Genomic DNA, 14,950 nt, shown 5'->3' with positions numbered 1-14,950 from the left:
ATCGTAGCATCAACATTGAAGTGGCAAACGGTTTTGGTTGGGGCAATAGTCTTGATTCTATTTGCATTTAGAGAAGGTTTCAGCATCAAGTGTTGGACGCACAAATAATAAGTGCTACAGGGAGCCAACTGATTCAAAATCAAGCATATATTGAGACCTTCATTCTATTAATTACAGGATCGCTTTAAAAACAGTCTCGATATTAACACAGTTAGCAAGTGTGTGCAAAGCAACATCTAGTCTATGCTAATATTACAAACATCTCAATGTACCAGAATGCCTTAACAAGAAATGTTCTATATCATCAATATAAAATATTTATGTTCTGCTGAAATTCATGCCTGAAGGAGGATCTCAGCGTGTGCTGTAAATTGTATTAATGCTGCACTTGAGAGCCCAACATTAAAATACAGTAATTGTCTCTACTATCAGAGTATATAAGCATGGAGCATATGGTGGTCTAGTCTAACTTTAATAAGGTGCTGCCCGGCTTCTGCTTCACCTCAGTACATTTTTTTTTCAATTATTGTGTTAATGTGTGTCTCACCGGCAATCAAGTGAGTGCAGCAATCTCTAGTGGCATTTAAATTTCTGGCAGTTTATAAACTTGATCATCTAAGTCTACAGTGCCTGTTTTGATGTCTCAGGTTTATGCTCTGTAAGCGTGTTCTAGTGGTGAGTGTAGGGAGGGGCATCTTTTTGCATAGCTCCCCCGTTTCGTCCTGCGTTTGATGGCACATTTTAAATCTTGGTGCAGTTAAGTATTCTAAACACATGTGCTTTGACCTTCCCTAATGCACTCTGGTGAATAGTTGTCTAACCGTAGCTTTTATTTTTGGCAAAGGTACACATGAACAAAAACTGAGTAACTGGCATAAATACCGCATGTGGGTCAGTGTATAACTTTGTTCCAAAAACTTGGCATCAGGACTGCAAAGGAGCAAAACACTGATGTAAGCCAAGCAGCAGAACGTATATGTTAGAATAATCGCTTAATATGTGACATGAAACTCGTGAGCCCAAGGTCGATAATGTGTGACATGCCAATCACGTAAATTTCACGCCTCTGCACTAACAGTTCAAAAGTTCATTTTAGCGCATAAGCTAAATAACCCTTTTCTTTTTCAAAGGTTGGCTTCAGGCATATAAAATGTGACATGAAACCCTTTACCCCTAGTACCATAGTTTTTACAAGCATGTCACTAGCATGCCACTGCAGTAACATAAAACAAATGTTCTACTTAGTGCACATGCTAAAGAAGCATTTCCCTTTTCAAAGTTTTACTTCATGCTTAAAATCCGTAAGTGTTTAATTTGGCATCGGAAAGCTCTATAAATGTCATCTGGGTTCTTTAAAGTGGCTAAAAATGAAATTGCTCAGTATCGAAGCTGCCAAAATTTCTCTGGCCGCAGCGTGGAAGAAGAAAGAAGCACCGGCCATCTCTCTCTGGCACTCGAGACTGTGGAAATTGTTAAGTATGGAGAGGATGGCGGATATTTTTCTAGACGACTTTAAGAACTCTGAGTTTCGCTGGGGTCTACTGGTCGCTCTTGTAGCATCTTGCTACAATAAACACAGACAACAATACTCTTAATGCTGGAGCTTTATTCTCATGCTTCCAGACAGTCTCCTGTTCCTACTCTAACTAACTTCCCCTCGCCGATCTCCTCCTCTTCCTCTCCACCCCCTAAGCTCCACCCACAACCACTAGCCTGCTAACTTCACAACATCTCCCCCCTTTGTAACAAAACAAATAGACACACTGACTTCTTAGTCCATTTCTTCAATAAGTCTTTTGGGTGGACGTATGTCACGATGAGGTCGTGGTGATCTTGTTCTCAGAGTAGTGTCACTCCGTGTTTCAGTTATTGGACCCGCGTTCTCACACCTGACTGAAGGTGGTTCTTCCGAACCGGGAGTGTCCATTTCACTCAGTGAGATTTCGGTGGTATCTCGTGGCAATTTCTTGAAGTGCGAGATATTTCTCGTGATTCGTCTCTGCTCTGATTCAGCAGTCACCATAGTTCCTTTCCTTTTCGTGACCAGTAATGGTTCATCCTTGAACAGGCAGTCGGTCTTTTTCTGCTGTTCTTGCTTGACAAGCACCCGGTCTCCGTCATGTAACGAGAGTGACCTCGCTCTTCTCCTGTGATCTGCATATAGCTTCATTTTGTCTTTTCTGTGCTGGTCTGTCTTCATCATTTCTTGATGATCTTGAAGGGGTGTCAATGATGGTCGTAAGGCCCCTTCCCACGTTGGGATACGATTCCTCATGGGACGCCCCAGCATGAGAGTTGCCGGGCATTTCCCCGTGGTTGCGTGAGGAGTCGTCCGGTAAGCTCGGAGGACCTCGTTGAGGGCGACTTGTAGATCTTTTCCTTCCGTTGCCGCATGTTGAAAAGTCTTTTTGAGCGTGGCCATGAACCTTTCAATCGTTCCATTAGCCTGTGGCCAGTAGGGCGTAATTTTGCGATGATGGAAATCTAGGTGTTTCGAAATGCTGCAAAGTCTTTTCCATTGAAAGGGGGTCCGTTGTCCATCTTTACCTTTGAGGGAACTCCCCAGGCCGCAAAGACTTCGTCCAGTACCTTAAGAGTGCTTGCGGCATTCGTAGACGGCACAAAGCGTGCAATGGGGTATCGAGAGTGTTCATCAATGATGGCCAGCACGTACTTGCCCGATGCCAGGGGTCCATAGAAATCAATAGCAATTTCTTGCCACACTCCAGGTGGTAGGGGAGTCATGGTCAGTGGTGCTGGAGGGTCACTTTTGCTTGTAAGTTGACAAAGATGACAGTCCTTCAAGGTAGCTTCGACCATTTGGTCGAGATACGGAAACCACACTCGCTCTCTTAATGCGCGTTTGGTTGACACAATACCCCGATGTCCTTCATGGGCAAGGGCAACCACACCTTGTCTCAGTTTAGTGGGAATCACGATTCTCTGGTCCCGCAGTATTATGCCATCAGTGGTGGCTGACAGCTCACTGCACACATGTCGAAAGGCCTGCATTTCTTGTTTAAGGACAGGATCAGTCTCTTCATCCTGAGAACCATGCCTCCACCTGTTGTGTCGAATCCTGCGCAGGACCTTCTGCAGGATAACATCCTGTGCTGTGCTTTCTCGGATGGCGTCCAGTGGGATAGCGAAAGGAAGAGCTTGATCAGTTACGAAATGTATGTACTCCTCCGCAATGGACGATTTAGAGACTGACGATGTAGCTGGGTGTCTGGACATATAGTCAGCCGGGTTTTCTGACTTCCCCGGCTTGTGGATGATGGTGAACGTGTACTCCTGTAGTCTTAGGCCCCATCTTTCAATTCTTGGGGGCATCTTAGATCGTGGGTTTCCATAAATGGTGACAAGAGCTTGGTGGTCCGTTATTAAAGTGAAATGTTTTCCATATATGAAGACATGAAAATGTTCGCATGCCCACACTACGGCAAGACTTTCTTTTTCGGGCTGCGAGTATGCCCGCTCTGGGTCGGTCAAGCTACGACTCGCATATGCAATTATTCGACGTGGATCTGAATCGTTGTCATATTGTGCCAAGATGGCACCAAGTCCAACAGGGCTGGCATCCACAGTTATTTCAGTCTTTCTTTGTGGGTTGAAATATGACAGCTGATCCGCAGATGCTACCGCCTTTTTGATCTCTTTGAAGGATTTCTCACATTGGGGAGTCCACTCAAACGGCTGACCTTGTTTGGTCAGTAGGCGAAGGGGATGGCTAATTGTTGCGTAATCCCTGATGTAGCGAGCGCAATAACTGGCCATTCCGAGAAATGATCTGAGCTCACTGACGTCCTGGGGACTCTTAGTGTTGTTCAGAGTCCCAATCTTGTCGGGGTCGGGTTTCATGCCAGCTCCTGAGAAAATATGACCAAAGAATTTTAGTGTGTTTTGGTGGAATTCGCACTTCTCTTTGTTAAGAGTTAGGTTTGCTTCTAGTAGTGCGTGGGACACACGATTGAGTGCGATATCATGCTCCCGTAGATCAGAACCATAGACAAGGATGTCATCACTATACTTGAAGGTATTGGGAATGTTCTGAATGACCTGTCGAATGGCTTCTTGGAATATTTCGGCTGCGGAGGAAACTCCAAAACTGAGTCTCTTATATCTGAACAACCCCAGATGGGTTGCGAACGTGGTAATGTATCTTGACTTTGCCTCTAATTCCAACTGGTGGTACCCCTTATTTAGGTCCAACTTGGAAAATATCTTTGCTCCGTTTAGAGCCGAGATCATATCACTCAAGTGTGGCCCCGGATGTCGCTCTCTTTCGATTGCGGTGTTGGGCAGGCGCATATCCACACAGAGTCTGACTTTGTTGGCCGTGCCCTTCTTGGGAACGATAACTACTGGGGACACCCACGGCGTTGGACCTTCAGTGCGCTCGATGATATCAGCAGCTAGCAAGTCCTGAAGTTCTTCCTCCACAGCGGTTTGGAGATGAAATGGTACCCGTCGAGGATGTTGAGCGACGGGTCTGATTTGCTCATTAATGTGCAGTCGTACTTGGCAGTCTTTTAGTTTGCCTAGTCCTTCAAATAGTCTAGGAAACTGGCGGGTCACATCTTGGTTTCCGCTGACTTTGAAAAGGATCTCCACTAGGTGAAGACGTTCAGCTGTCGGGAGGCTCAGCAGACAGTCCGCTTCTGGGCCTTTAATGACATGGATGACTGCTGGGATAGTTGTGTCCTCATGTTGGAGGGTCGTCGAGAACTTCCCGAGGCAAGGCAGTGGCTTCTTAGCCATCCATGTGAAGACTCTGACTGGTGCAAAGGTCAGCGGAGGACGCGGCCTCATTCTTTCATATTCGGTGATTGGAATATAGTTCAGGGATGCACCTGAGTCTAGTACAAATTGAGTGTCATGATTGCCAACGTTGATGTCCAGCCGGGGATATGTCTTAAGCTGATCTGGATCTGCGGCTAAGTTCAGATATTCATTGGTATATGTTGAGTCTCTGGATGACGGTCTAGACTCCTGAGATGGTGACCTCTGTTCCCACCTGGACCGACGTGACTCTCGGCTGGAGTGTGATGACCCAGAAGACTGTTCAGTTTGGTCTTGGACAGCTCGTGCATGGTGTCTTCGGGTGCCGGATCGGGACGTTCTCTGGGTACTTCTTCGTGAGTCAGGCTGAACTATCTTTGTGGCACCACTTCGTTTTTCCTTATTGTATTCCCCACACATCACTTCAAAATGATTCGTTCGACCACACTTCCGACATCTTTGACCCATGGCAGGGCAGCTGTCTACATGGGGGTAGTCATACCCGCACCGGTAACATTTCCTCACGTTTTCTGATCTCCTTTCCTTCTTCCACGGCTCTCGCCGCTGATGTCTTGATTGTTCTCGACGTGGTGACGGGCGTGACCTCCAGCGTTTGTCTCTCGAGCTCCTTCGATACTCGTTCTTGGCGTGCACGCGTCGTACTTGTTCGCGGCTCCCTTTGTGTCCTGTTTCGATATCTGCTGCATATTCTTCAGCTTGGTCAAATATTCGTGTCATCTCCTCTATATCGTCGAGGCTGTGTTCCTTTCTCAATAAACGTCTCCTCAATTGGTCGGAGTGACACCCATCAATTATTTGTGACTTAATTGCAGCATCTGCAGAAATTATCAAATGCACAATGCTTGGTTAGTCTCCTCAGGCGCATCATGAAAGCGCTCATTGGTTCCTCCTTCCCTTGACGAGCCGAGTGGAATGTATGGCGTTCATAGTCGACATTCTTTTTATGAAGAAATCTTTTGTTTAGTGCGTCACGCACCTTGTCATAGGTGTCCGCCTCTGCGTCAGGAAGGTCTTTGATTATTTTAACTATCTCCCGCCCCGCCAAGTTGCGCAAGGCAATCAACTTCTTCTTATCTTCGGTCACTTCTGAACCTTCGATGTAATCTTCAAATTCTTCGAACCATTCCTGCCACTTGGGGCCCATGGTTCCCCCAGTGGTCACTTTGAGGGGTTCGGGCGCTCGCAGGTGCGACCCACCTGGAACCTTGGGCTTGACATCAGCCAGTGGTGGCGGATTTCTATCATCGTCGGACATCTTTGTAGTTCTTGTTCCTTTCAGATATCAATGTTTGTTTCCTTGCCAATGCTTGATTATTTTCGGGTACCAATGCTTGTTTGTTTTCGGGTACCAATGCTTGCTTCTTCGCCAATGCTTGTTTATTTTCGGGTACCAATGCTTGTTTGTTTCCGGGTACCAATGCTTGTTTCTTCGCCAATGCTTGTTCATTTTTGGGTACCAATGCTTGTTTCTTTGCCAATGCTTGTTTGTTTTCGGGTACCAATGCTTGTTTCTTTTTTTTCTAGTGCCTGACTTCAAGATGGCCGCTCGTTGAAAACTAAGGGGTCTGTCCTGACGAGCGCCTGACTCTAAGATGGCCGCTGGAAGATTGTTCTATATATTTTTGCGACTTATTTATCCAGTTGTCCACTGACACGCCCTTTCAGAACCTTGCACCCATAAGTAAGGGTAGGGATGATGTTTACCTGGGCCACCCGGAGGGTTGGGGTGAATATTGGACCATTTAATTTTTTGTGAATGGAGCTAAGTGTGAAAGACAAAGCAATTATTTTCTTTTTTAGCTCTCCCAGCTGGTTTGCGTATCTGCCGTTGTTCTTAAAGAAGACACCCAGATACGTGTGGCATCTGGTTGCTTCAATCCTTTCCTAATTTAGGAACCATTCCCGATTTTGGGTCCAGATGAACTGACAGCAAGGATATCGGTTTTCTTGTTGTATATCAGTAGTATATTCCTGTTAGAATATTTGGCAGTCGCATCCAGAAGGCGTTGTAAGCCTCTCTTAGTATGACTAAGAAGAACCAATTGATGGGCATACAGTAGATTGGATAGGCGGAGGCTGCCCAGTTTGGGTGGATGCGAGTTGACTCGAACAAGGGCTGCTGAAAGATCAGACAGGAATAGATTGAAGATTGAAAAGTGTAGGAGCAAGGACAAACCCCTGCTTAAGGCCTTGCATTGTTGGTATTGGTTGTGATAGTCGTGAGCCGTCCCCGTTTTCAATCCTGACCCTATTACTTGCTAAGTCCCTGGAACTAATTGCACTTGTGGCCATATAGAAATTGCTAAGCCACTGCTGCAACGGCCAGGGGACTTTGATTTAATTGCAGGGATATGATGGATTTTGAACCCTTCTAGATGCTGCAGTTTCAAAAGCCATGACTCTTGCAGTAGGATAATTTTGAAGGAGCGTAAATAGGATACTGTGTCCTGTTCCCCCAGTTTATTTGCTAGGCCATTAATATTCCAAGAGCATATCTTTAGTGGGCTGACACCGTGATCATTGTAGCCGTTTTTTGGTCATTGCAGCAGTCTGGTTAAATTTAATGACCCCGACTGCCATGACCAAGTGTCGGCTGGCGCCGCTCCTGCGTTTGGGCAGTCTGCCCACCACTTCGGTTCTTTGGACTGGAGGTAAGGGTTTTGCTTAGGGCACTCCTCAAGACCGAATAGACCAGTCTTGGTAGTGCACTTGAACACACCACGTCCAATACATTGTCAAGGATGTGTGGGTAGGCTAGTTCCTTTCCAGGGGTAAGAGAAATGTCTCACTGCTTGAAAGTTTCCATGTGCCCCAAATGTTTATTTGCTACCTCCGCAGATCACCAGGTGACTTAGGGGGATTTGTTTGACTGACCCAGACCTGGTGCGATAAACTCTATAGGCAGTATCTCATGTGATGTAACTTCTTTCATCAGGCCAATTGCTTGCATCAGCTTCAAGATATTCCCACGATTTAAAATGTCAAAGCTACTCTTTGACTTATACTCTGGCTAGAATAAAGTGTATGCTGGTGTTCATGAGCTATCTTGGTATTCAGGTTGCCATCATGTTTATTTCCAGATGGACTGTTCCCTGAGTTGCTATTGATATGGCAACATTTGACTGGGTTCCATAGGGGGTTCACCCTGCCTGGAAAGTACCCGGGGAGCCCAGAGTATGGCCCGCCCCATTCCTATAGAACATAAAAAGGTTTCCCACAGGGGACTGAAGCTAAGTTTACAGTTGGAGAGGGTAGAGAGAGTACCACACTAAGTTTCCTTGGGCTCCTTGATGCTATACCAGAACTGGAGTGCAGCCCACTGGCTTGGACGGGATCCTGTGTTTTAAGCTGCCTGATGGAACTATTTGCTGGGGTCGCTTTGGCCCCTCTGCTAATCTCAGGGGTATGGAAGCCAAGGCTTGTCCTTGTGTATTGACTGAATCCCCAGTTGGACTCCTTCTTGTTGTTGCTGCAGGATCTTTCTCAACTGCTCCAACCTTCACCACAATAGAAAGTAGAGAAACTGACTGTTGTTTTTTAGCCTCATTGGATATGGGAGATAGATTGAGCACTTGCTTTGCTGGCCTGTGTACTCGATTTGGATCCTCGTGCCATTCAAATCTGCTTGTGTGCGGTATTTGAAGAGTGGGTAAGGAACCGAGACTTGTGTTTTGCAGTGGATCTTGTTGCAGCCCTTTTTAGCTCGTTTCCCCTTACGGTCGACTTTCTCCTTGTCCTGATCTAACAAGGGTATGGAGGTGGACCCTGCGTTATGGACGACTAGGGGCACATGTGGGGTGCTGCTACCACCACAACTGTCCAATGTGCCCATGGGCAGTGGTGTGGCAGTAGACTGGCTCCCCATTACCCCTGGATATGACGCATCTTGCATATTGTTGATTTGGTTTTCACACATGGTACTAACTCTTTCCCTTGAGGTGGTGAACTTTGCATTAGTAAGTTCCTTTAGGTGTACCAAAACCTTCGACATCACCTCCGAAAGTGCACTTAGTGTGCCTATTACCGATGAGCAGCCACAGCTTTGGACCGGGTGGTCAGCAGCCGCCTAACCCCGTCTAATCAAATTATTTAAATTTGGGATTTTGTACTCTATATTGGCAACATATACGGCCAAAGTATTTAGTAAGCTTATATGTACATCCATTTTATTATCTTGGAATGTCATAGCTTCAACTGACTTCTGTAAGATATCCAGCGCAGTGGCCCAGACCAACTCTTGTTTAGATTAGGCCTGGGTGGTAAATTCCGTTCCGCTCATGGAATTTGCAGAATTTGGGTAATTTTGAGTTCTGCGGAGAACGCAAAATTGCCCAAAATTCTGCATTCTGTGACTTTTTTTGCTTGTTCGCATTCTCAAAATGCGCGTTTGTGAGATTTTTTCCCACGAGCACACAAACAGCAATCACTAACAAGCAATTCCGCGTGTTTGCGGAATTTCTGCTTGTTCGCGGAGATTTATTACCGTTTCGCGGAGATTTGCATAAAGCAAATATGCAAATTCAGCCCACCCCTAGTTCATATTCCTCCTTTCCCTCATTTGAAACCAGTGGGGAAGCAGGGTGATGGGGGCATCTTTCCCATAGGATGGGAGCATAATTTCCTGCTCCTTAGACTGAATATAGGAGAGGTCATTTTCCAAGTCAAAGGTGACCTCATCATAGGGAGATAGCAAAATCCATCCCTGTCCCTGCTTTTGGGGAGTGTTTAGGACTGGCTCCTTTGCGCCATCGTTGAGTTGTGGTGGGTTCACTGATGGTTCATGGGAAAGCTTAAATGGTGTTTCCAAGCTTGCCAAGCTTTTGCATGCTTCACTTCCATGGCCTCCACCTCTCCCTCTTCGTCCAAAACTGAGGGAGCCGAGGTAGATTTTGCCTCGTTGCTGCGTTGAATTGAGTAAGGGCTCAATAACATTCCTTATTGGTGAGACAGTGGGAATAGACTTGCTGTCTAGACTGACAGAAGGTATGAGTAAGAGTGTATTCACTTCTGGAGATAGGCCTGCAGTGTTCTCAATTATGGGATAATCTGCTCGTGGTGAAGCCCCAAAGCTACCCAACAGAGTATAAGGCAGGCCCCTGTGATGCGCAGCAGGCTCAACAAGGTTGCTTGTAGCTAGATGATTTACCGAATCACAAAGTTGAAGGTTCACATTGGTGCTCCCCTTACTGACAGTCACAGTTGGACTCAGGGGAATTTGTAAGCCCTTGATGCTCATGTTGCTGGAGAAAACAGTGGAGCCCTCATCTTTCTGGAAGGCAAATTTGGATGTAATTTTGGGTTGCAGATAAATTGGCTTGGGGCCTACGAAACCTGCAGGTCTGGCTTCCGAGGTTTTAGGGTGGGGGGTATTTGCTGTGTTGCTTGTTTGTGAATTTGATGTCAGATTGAGTATCTGATCAGGAGCCGTTAAGACTTTCCCTTGCTTTTCAATTTGACTGAAGACCATATGTTGGAGGCGGTATCACAGTGCAAGCTAGCGGCGTCTCAGAAGAAAGTAAGCACAGGAGGACATTATTTTCCTAGGAAATCCCTCTTCTCAGTTCCATTATTATGCTGCAGTTGCCGTGTAGGATTACTAGAGGGCAGCAGTATGAATGTAAGAGCACACCAAGGCTTTTGTTCTACTTGCTGACATACCTCTTGTTCATGTTCATATTGCAGGGCCTACGGAGTGGAGGACTGGGATGACCGAGTACATAAGTAATGAGGAATGGCTGGCCTGTATTTGTGGTGAAAGGGGAATGTTTGGAAGATTATCAGCAAGGTGAAGGTGTCAAAGACTACGTGTTTCCTGAGTGATTGAGAGAGTGTGTCATCTGTCTCTTTAAAGGGACATGTTAGAGAAGAACAGCAGCTTCCTACTCCTCAGGTGGGAGAGGACGCACAGGAGAATATTTTCCTCAAATTTTAAAACACTTACATCACCTTAAAGATGACAAGTGAGATAAGATACTTTGCAGGTGTAACGATTTGCAATATTTGGGGCATAAATAGGCATCGCTAGTGAGGTTTTCCCAAAATGTCAGTAGTGCACCATTTAGTACTGCATTCTTAGGCCAGAAATGTCTGGCACTCCTTTGGGGGTATGAGGCCAAGAAAACCTTGTAGAAGCTTAGGCCAGAAATGTCTGGCACTCCTTTGGAGGTGTGAGGCCAAGAAAACCTTGTAGAAGCTTACTCCAGTCATCTGCAGGATAAAATAAATACTGGGGGACAAGTTACAGAGGAAGCCAGGCTGCACAACATTTTGACACAGTTGGAAAGAAATCTTTAGCAGGGACACTTGACCACCCCTCACTGTGGGACCGGGACGCCCACACCTCTGTGCCTCTGACACCTTTTTTGACCTCTTGATACCACCATCTCATTACCCCTCAAATTCTCTCTGCTGGTACCCCAGCTTTGGTAGTGCCCCAACATGTTTCAATCGTTTGAGTGACCACAAACACCCTTCCTACGTGCCCTCCATTTACATTCTGTCAGTAACCCAACTGCTTCTATCACTCTTCAGTCTCAAGTGACCAGTTTGATTCACATTTCTCTGGTATACAGGCGCTTACCGCTCTGTACAGAACCTCTCAGCACACCCAGACTACACTTCTTTAAACCATGAACACAGGTTCTGTCTAACAGTAAGGCCTGGCATTCCCTCTGTGGTTCATACCCAATGTAAGGAGGACAAAGAAATTGAAGAGCATGCAAAACTCTCAACAGACACTGCCATCCAACCAGTTGCCACAGGTACCCTTTCCCTGCCTCATTCATCTGCTCCACTGCCTCCCTTCATCCAGCAAATCTTAGTGCTCTCAGATTTCATAGCAGGAGTCTCTATGCTGTCTGCTTTCAATAGAAATTTCCTATAGGCCCTATAATTTGCTGCATGAGGCATGTTATATTCTTGGGGAGCACCGCCTGCAAAAATACCACCACACGCTCCTTGTCCCTTTCAATACCATACCAGCAATAGGATTGTATGTTGCCCCCGCTTGGTCTGTAATAAAAGCTGTTGCAAATCTCTTGCCCCCTAGTCTCCCTGTTGCCCCTATCCTTTTGGAGTGCAACCTATAAAGGGGGAGGAGAGTAATAAAAACTTTTAGTAGGCCCCCAAAATTGTCAAGATCCCATGTAATTCTAATTCTGTGTCCCAGTCACCCTTTATAATGCACCACAAACCCCTTTTAATACTGCTCCTAAACGTTGACTGCCCCCCCAATCAGAGAGTGTAGGGGGTGCAGTCAAAAAGATTTTGGGGTTCCCTACCATAAGTCCCATCCTCTATAATCACCTCATCTTTAAGCTAGGGAGCCACATCATGTGTGCCCACTTTTAGCCCCACTGTGCTCTGATCCCTCCTCTATCCCCTGACTTGCTCCAGGCTCCTCCACTATCTATGACCCCTTCTTAGCCCGTGGGTCCCCACCCACCCATGTGCTCCTCCTACACCAGTTCTCTATTTCCCTGTTCTCTGGCCCAACCCACCCTGTCTATGCTCCTCCTACATCCCCTCCTCACTCTACTCTCCACTTCACTCAAGACCTGTTCCCCTTCTTTCACCTGTCACCGTCACACCCATGTTACTTACCAACCACTCTGCAATCCACCAGCCATCAGGCATAACACCACTCTTATGCCACAAACAAACACACACACACCCATAAACACATTAACACATACACACACAGTTCACCGACAGTTCAGTGGCACTCAAGTGCACTCATTTGGGCCCAAAAGAGCTTTGACTGGAAAAATGTATTGCACATAATACTAAATGCATTAATACAGCCTTTTATGAACTATAGCAATCAATTGTCGTGAGGTACTACTGAGTAATGATGCTGTGTATCCATTTCTACAATGACACATCAATACAGAGACTTGTAAAAGAAAAAGTTACCGTGGGTGATAAGGCAATGATAAAGTCTGCTGGATATTGATTGTCGATATCAGTAAAATTAATATGTTCCCTTTGTATTGCTACTTAAAGACCACGATAAGAGATATCATATTTGCAAGTTACTGTACACAGTTAATATGTTAACTCAAGGATGCAAAGCAAATAAACAAGATCAGGCTCCTTTGGTACATGACATACAAAGTGTATAGATTTGAAGGCGCAGTGGAAGCTTGTTAGAGCTACTTAACTAGTTATGTTATTTTTATACAATCATCATCTTTATTAGTATTGATATTATATTTATTGTCGTCTGTGTTATGCAATAAATGCAGCTTAGTATAATATGCCACCATTTCTGGTGTTGTCTGAATGCAGAAATGGTTGTATTTAGTTTACTTACCCCTCTTTTGCTGAAACCAAAAAGCCACCCTTCTCAAGGAAGGCGATCTGAAGCCACAAAACAAAGGGGCATATTAGCAAGAACCTCATTAAAATCATCGCCATTTTAGCTAAAACTGTGACAATGGGCTTGCTAATATGCGTTATAGAATTCCAATAGAAGCCCAGGTTAAATGTGCAGGATATCTACCTTGGTCTACTATTGGAATTCTATAACGCATATTAGCAAGCCCATTAGCGCCGTTTTAGCTGCAGTTTCCTGCTGCTAAAACAACGATAATTTTAAGGATATTCTTGCTAATATGCCCTCAAATGTTCTTTGAGTCCATGACTTGTGAACATCTGATACCGCATGCAAACAGGTATCTACCCTATACTGGGAAATGCATGTTTGCATTCGGTAGGAACCCATTCACTAGACCGGATTTATATTTATTGCGAACAATTAACCTTTTTTTGAAGGTTTTTTTCTCAAAGATTTTAACTAATAATAGAGAGTTATAAAACCTGCTTCTTGTAAGTCAAATTACCTTGATACTGTGTAGTAAGTACATTCCAGAAACCCAGCTGCCACTTGTTCCCAAATGTCAATCTGATGGTAGCTCCAGGGCTATTTTTATACATGCCTGGAACTAAGCTGTTAACTATCCTGTCTTTGTCACTGGAAGGGAGATACAGGCAAGTGCATCAGTGAAAAAGTGATGCATCAGTGAAAAAGTGACTGTAATCAATGAGAGATCAGACTTCAGATCAATATGCTGTATCCTTGAGGAGACAACAGCTTATAGCAAATAAAGGAAATACGTTTGCCAGGTGTGGAGCCAAGAGATGGGCCTGGAAGTCGCTATCAGCTTCATGCATGTAGCAGCTGATCTCACCCTTCAAATCTGATTGCGTTGTAGGTCATTTAAAGGAAACATTATATCTCATTATTAAGAGCAACCCTCAGGGGCAGCTTCTCTGCTAAGGCAAAGGAGCGTCGCCCCACACAGCACAGCAAAAAAGGAAAAATAAAATGATAATAACAAGGCATTATTATCTTTTTTATTGTGCTGGGGCAGTGTGGGGGAGGGATTAGGCTGGGCAGGGGGTAGGAATGGTGACACTCTCCTAAGTGCACATGAATGTTTGGAAAGCCCTGTGGGGCCAGGCAAACATTCATGTTCATTTAATGTAGCCTGGTGGAGTACATGCCCAGGCTTTCATTCCCCATCTGAGCACTGAACCACGGCACTCAGACCAATCGCAACACTGCATTGCAATGTTGTCATTGGCTTAGGGGAGCCTATCCTGCTTCCTCCTCCAACAGAAGCCAGGAAGAGGACAGAAGAGAGGCAGCAGCCAGCCAGTCAGCAGGCAAGTGTTTTAAAAAAAAGAAAAATTCTCCCTCCTCCCACCCCACCCCACCCCCTCCCCACCCCACCCCACTACCAATTCACGGGAGCATAAGTGACTGGCAACCCTTAAACCCATGGGAACCTGGGAATACAACTATTGTGAAAAACAGAGGTTTTATAGTTGGCATCATTTACCATTATACTGTAATTCATCTGCAATAGTCACTGCTCTCAATTAATGTATACCATCAATAAACTCATCATCACTCTTATTCAGTCCCCCCCACACAGTTATGGACCAGATCCAAATACAGTGCTTTCCTGAGTTTACATATCAGTGCGACAGAGCATCCTACATTGCTCTTGGTGGATTTTATTATCCTGGGTGCTGCCATTCATGGAGGGGCATTGAATAGCAAACAATGCCTCCGCCATAGAGTACTAGCCCGTTGCGTTCATTCATTAATTGTGCCAGAAGTGTCCTATTCCCTTGAGTG

This window comes from Lissotriton helveticus, chromosome 1_1 (genome assembly GCF_964261635.1).
Source record: "Lissotriton helveticus chromosome 1_1, aLisHel1.1, whole genome shotgun sequence".
In the NCBI taxonomy this organism is placed as follows: domain Eukaryota; kingdom Metazoa; phylum Chordata; class Amphibia; order Caudata; family Salamandridae; genus Lissotriton; species Lissotriton helveticus.
This window is presented reverse-complemented; position numbering follows the sequence as displayed.